This window comes from Zalophus californianus, chromosome 11, assembly GCF_009762305.2.
Source record: "Zalophus californianus isolate mZalCal1 chromosome 11, mZalCal1.pri.v2, whole genome shotgun sequence".
NCBI classification, from domain to species: domain Eukaryota; kingdom Metazoa; phylum Chordata; class Mammalia; order Carnivora; family Otariidae; genus Zalophus; species Zalophus californianus.
Window position 1 is genome coordinate 111,704,665 of NC_045605.1, and position 6,000 is coordinate 111,710,664.

Consider the following 6,000-nt stretch of genomic DNA (forward strand, 5'->3'; position numbering starts at 1 on the left):
AGGACAAACACCCAGAGGGGCTACGCTTGAGAGGTGGGGGGCCGGCTTGCCTGTGCCGTGCCTGGGACGGGGAGAGCCCTGTCCTGAGAGGGGCTGGTTGTGTGATGGCCATAGGGTGGACCACCCGGGCCTCACAGGGGCCAAACAACCTCAAAGAAGAAGTACAGAGTTGCTGGGCTCACGCAAAGTTGTGGTTGTTGGGACAGCGTGGTGCCCGGCGTGAAGCCAGACCCAGGATCCCCGGATTCGCCGCCCCCCTGGGTCTGGCTCTGAGTCTTCCGTGCAACTTCATGCTTGCTCCTCAGTTTCCCCATCTGTGGCAGTGCGACTCCCAGTGTTCTCGGGTGGGTGACACGGGAGGACGTGCCCAGGCACGTGGAGCAGGGCCTGGCCTGGGGGAGACAGAAAGGCTCTGCCTCCTTCAGGCTTGCTGGACCAAAAGGCAGGCACGACGGCGGGGCCTGAGCTCACGGCTCCCGCGGAGCACACATTCCCGTGGGGGCGTCGCTGCCGAGGACTACCCCAACAAAACAAACAGGCTGTTCATGCGGAGTGCGCTACACCGTCCCTGCATCTGCAGGGACTGGAGGGCCGGCCCAGAGCTGAACAGCTTTATAGTTAAAAAGAAAGAAAAGAAAGAAAAAAGAAAGTTTAAAAGACAAAACACAGCAGTGTGCTAACGACTTACAGTAGCAACGAACCGTCCCAAACACGAAGGGGATCCCACCTTAACAGCTGCAAACAGAACAACATACCCAGTGATAAGTTTAGTAGAGGAAGTGTAACAGTTGCACGCTGAAAATGACAAAACACAGTGGAAAGAAATAGAAGAAGTTCTAACTGAGTGGACGGGTATCCAGTGTTCTCAGATCAGAAGACTCCGTGCTGTGACTGTGCCCCAACTCCCCAAATTCACCCCTGGCCTCCGTGCCATTGTTGTCAGAACCCCGGCGGGCTTTTCACGAGCTCATCCCAGAGTTCACGGGGGACCACCCGGGCCTCAGAGGGGCCAAACAACCTCAAAGGAGAAGTACAAAGTTGCTGGGCTCACGCAAAGTTGTGGTCGTTGGGACAGCGTGGTGCCGGTGTGAAGCCAGACCCAGGATCCCCGGAGCACGCTCAAGAGCCCAGCAACACACCCCACTTTCCTGGTCGGTTGGTTTCAGCGGGGGCCCTGAGACGATTCAGCAAGAGAGAAAGAACAGTCCTTTCAACCCGCAGTGCTGGGACAGCTGGGTGTATGTCCACACGCCACGGAGCCAAGGGGCCCCACCTCTTGCCATGCCCAAAAATCAACTCAAAATGATCTCAGGTGGGTCACAGTCCCCAGTGTAGGACCTGACTGTTAGACAATAGTTCTTTACCTCTGTCACCGAAAGCACAAGCAAAATAAGAGAAAACACCCAAGTTAGACCTGGCCAAAATTGAAAACCTTGGCACATCCAAGGAGATCATGGAGGACGTGGAAGGACAACGCACAAGGTGGGAGAAAAAATTTGCATATCATAGATCTGGTAATAGATGAGGACCTAGGACATGAGAAGAGCTCTTAACAATGCCCCCCCCCATGACCCAACTTAAAAAATGGACAAAGGGTCTGAATCAACATTTTTTCAGCGAAGACATAGATCGCCACTAAGCACACGGGAAGATGCTCAGCGTCACTGGTCCCCAGGGAGATGCCCAGGAGAGCCGTGGTGAGGTATGCCTTCACGCCCACCCGGACGGCCACCAGAAAGGCCACCATAGAAGAGACGGAGGGGAGCGTGGGTTAGTGAGGGTGTGGAGAAGTGGGCCCAGCTGGCTGGTGGGGAGAGAGACAGCAATCGTTCCTCCAGACGCTAAACTTAGAGTCACCATGTGACCCGGCAGTTCCCCTTGGATGCTTCCAAGAGAAACAGAAACCTAGGCAGCTGAAAGTGGGAAGCATCTGAGGGCCCACTGGCGGGTGAGTGGATGTTAGACTGGTGGCGATGGTTGCACAACACCGTGGATGTGCTAAAAGAAACAAAAAACAAAAAAAACAAAAAGAAAAAACCACTGAACTGTACACTTTATTTTATAATTCTTTTTAAAGATTTAAAAAAAATTTTTAAGTAATGTCTATACCCACCGTGGGGCTTGAACTCACGACCCTGAGACCCAGAGTCGCGTGCTCCACCAACTGAGCTGGCCAGGTGCCCCAAACTACATATACACTTCACATGAGTGAATTTTATGGTATGTGGATTCTATCTCTGTAAGGCTGGAAATGGGGAAGTTTCGGGTGTGTTCCGATTAGAAGCTGTGGCCTGGGGGAGATGGAGGTGGCCAGCCAGGAGTGGAGCATCCCGTGTGCTTGATTTGGAAGGCATGTTTGGCTTTGTCTGGTGGCTGCAAAATAGGGAAATCGGGGCAGAAACAAAGACGGTCCAGGTCTGGTGGACGGAGAATGGGAAGTTTGGTTGAAGGCGGGTTTTGCTGAGCTCTGAAGCTTGTCTGGGCTCAGGAATGCCCACGACGGGGCAATCGGGATTGGGGCTGGGGACGCCCAGGCCCCAGGGGTCCTGTTTGGTGGATGCAGCCGGCCGAGGGAAATCAGACAGACATGGGGAGAAAGGAGTGTGAAGGGGAAGGCAGAGGTCAGGGTGATGCTTCTACCAGCCCAGAAACCCCAAAGATAACCAGCAACGTGCCAGCAGCAAGGGGAGGTGCCCGGACCAGATTCTCCCTCGCCCACACCTGGGTCTTGGACTCCCAGCCTCGAGACTTTGAGAAAATAAAGGTCCGCTGTCTACACCCGCTGGTCCGTGCTACTAGGTTACGGCTGCCCCAGGAGATTCAGGTGAGACTCAGGGTTCCACAGGCAGCACCATGTGGTGCTGGCCAGTCTGAAGGGGCCTGGCCACAGTGCTTCCCGAAGTCCTCTGTGGCGCCCTGATTGGTTCCGGGGGAGGAGCTGGGGCCTCCGATCACCGTTCCACAGGCTGCCCCCGTGCTCTGTGGGGCTGGCGGCTTCTGAGTGGTGTGGCCTCTGCTCGGACCTGTGTGGCCACAGGCCCACTGCCGCCCCTCCTGCCACATTGGACGTCAAGTCCCTGGTTCCAGGGCAGTTGCAGGTGGGTCCTGTGCTGGTCGATCCAACACCCTGTAAACCCTCATCAAGGGGGGTGGGATGAGCTTCCGTGCTCGGGGAGGACCAGCCTGGCCTGTGTGTCAGTTCCACCAAAGACGCACGGCTGCCCCTTGCCGGTGGAGGTCTCTGAAGGGACCAGCTGGCCTCCAGAGGGATGGTGTCATAGCGGGTGCCCGGCAGTGGCCTAGGGGGCAGGCTTGATGGGAGGGCCTTCCTCGCCTATCCCCAAATCTGCTCTGCTCAGGGGCCCAGGGGGGCCGCATCTGAGTGGTCGAGGTCAGAGCCCATTCTGTGTATCGGTCGCCCGTGCCTCACTTGGCTGGACACGGACGCTCGTGCTCCCGAGGCCCCTGCCTGTCATGGCCGCCCCTATAGGTCCGCCCGTATGCCTCCTCCCCGGGGCTGGGGGAAATGTCCGGGACACCTTCTTGACGGGAGGAACAGAACCCATTCAGGAGATGCCTGGTCCCGAACCACATCCCGACGTCATGCCATCTGCTCGGGCAGAGACCCAGGGCTGGCCCAGCAACTGCGAGTTGTGTGCAACTCAGGTGAGTTCTGTGCTGGCCCGGGTTCTGCAGAGAATCAGGACCAGTGGGATTAATACACAGAGAGAGATGGATTAGAGGGAGTTGGCGCCTGCAGTCATGGAGGCTGCCAGGTCCCGAGGTGGGCGATCTGAAGGCCTGGCACCGGGAGTGCCCACCAAGTATGTTCCGGTCCGCGTCTGGAGACAGGAGACCATGAGCCGGGCAGAGACGGGGCAGAGAGCAAGCCTGCCCTTTCCCCCCGATTCTGTGCCCCTCGGGACCTGGGGAGTCCTGGCCCTCCCTTCCACAGGTCCATCGTCCCCGGAGACAGCACCCACACGTGGAATAACCCGACCCCGATGACCTCATTTTACCTGAATCACCTCTAAAGAACCTGTCTCCAAACACGGGCAGGCTCTGAGGTGCTGGGGGTCAGGACTTCCACATATGAATTTGGGGTGCACAGTTCAGCCAGTAACAAGGCGGTCACTCTCAGCCTCCCCAGCAAACATCCTTGGCCTCTTGTGTTGGGAGCTGGAGCCGGACCCTCCTGACTGCCTGTGGGTCTTGCCCCAGGACAGCCGCGTCTCCCTGACTGGGTCAGAGCTCTCTGCAGGTCACGGATCCTCGGGCTCTCGGGCTTGCTGCTCCTGGGATAGCACCCCATCCTTGCTTCTGAGGGTCAGCTACCGGCCTCTGCTCGCTCAGGCGCCACCATCCCGGCTGCCCTCAGAGTCCAACTCTGAAGGGGCACCTCCTGCCCTCGGCCTGGCCTCCAGCGACTGGCCTCCACGAGGTTCTCAGCGGCGCAGGTCACCAGCATCTTCCTCCTTGCCTTGGCAAGTAGGGTGTCTTCTGGGGCCGCCCATGAAACACAGACAGCTGGTGGGGTTTCTGGCCATGTCGGCTACAAAGTGGCCTTCAGAGATACCCAGATTCTAGTCCCTGGGGCCTGGGAATGTCCCCTTTGACGGCCAAGGAGGCTTTGCAGGTGTGATTAAGGACTCTGAGCTGGGGCTATCTGGCCCGGCGTCAGCACGAGGCCCACGAGGGAGGCAGACGGGGAGTTAGCAGAGAAGGTGATGGGAGAACTGTCTAGTCTAGCAAGGACTTAGCAGTGTTCCAGGAGCCTCACAAGGGGTTTAAACCCTGCATCTCAGGGGAGAGCTCAGACACTGACACACGTATCCAACTGAATATTCTTTCCCCATGAGGGAGCAGGCTCGAGCTTGGACTCCGACGGACACCCCCAGCTTCTGTGCGAGGGTTAATTGTGTGTGTCCGCCTGACCGGCCACGGAGGGCCAGACATTTGGACAAACATTAATCTGGGATAAAGGGCTAGTATCCAAAATCTATAAAGAACTTATCAAACTCAACACCCAAAGAACAAATAATCCAATCAAGAAATGGGCAGAAGACATGAACAGACATTTCTCCAAAGAAGACATCCAAATGGCCAACAGGCACATGAAAAAGTGCTCAACATCGCTCGGCATCAGGGAAATCCAAATCAAACCCTCAATGAGATACCACCTCACACCCGTCAGAATGGCTAGAATTAACAAGTCAGGGAACGACAGATGTTGTTGAGGATGCAGGGAAAGGGGAACCCTCCTACACTGTTGGTGGGAATGCAAGCTGGTGCAGCCACTCTGGAAAACAGTATGGAGGTGCCTCAAACAGTTGAAATTAGAGCTAACATACGATCCAGCAATTGCACTACTGGGTATTTACCCCAAAGATACAAATGTAGGGACACGAAGGGGTACGTGTACCCCAATGTTTATAGCAGCAATGTCCACAATAGCCAAACTGTGGAAAGAGCCAAGATGCCCATCGACAGATGAATGGATAAAGAAGAGGTGGTATATATACACAATGGAATATTATGCAGCCATCAAAAGGAATGAGATCTTGCCATTTGCAACGACGTGGATGGAACTGGAGGGTGTTATGCTGAGTGAAATAAGTCAAGCAGAGAAAGACATGTATCACATGACCTCACTGATATGAGGAATTCTTAATCTCAGGAAACAAACTGAGGGTTGCTGGAGTGGTGGGGGGTGGGAGGGACGGGGTGGCTGGGTGATAGACATTGGGGAGGGTATGTGCTATGGTGAGCGCTGTGAATTGTGCAAGACTGATGAATCACAGATCTGTACTTCTGAAACAAATAACGCAACATATTTTAAGAAAAAAGAAAAAGAAGAAGATAACAGGAGACGAAGAAAAGGGGAGTATGTCAGAGGGGGAGACGAATCATGAGAGATGATGGACTCTGAAAAACAAACTGAGGGTTCTAGAGGGGAGGGGGGAGGGGGATGGGTTAGCCTGGTGATGGGTATTGAGGAGG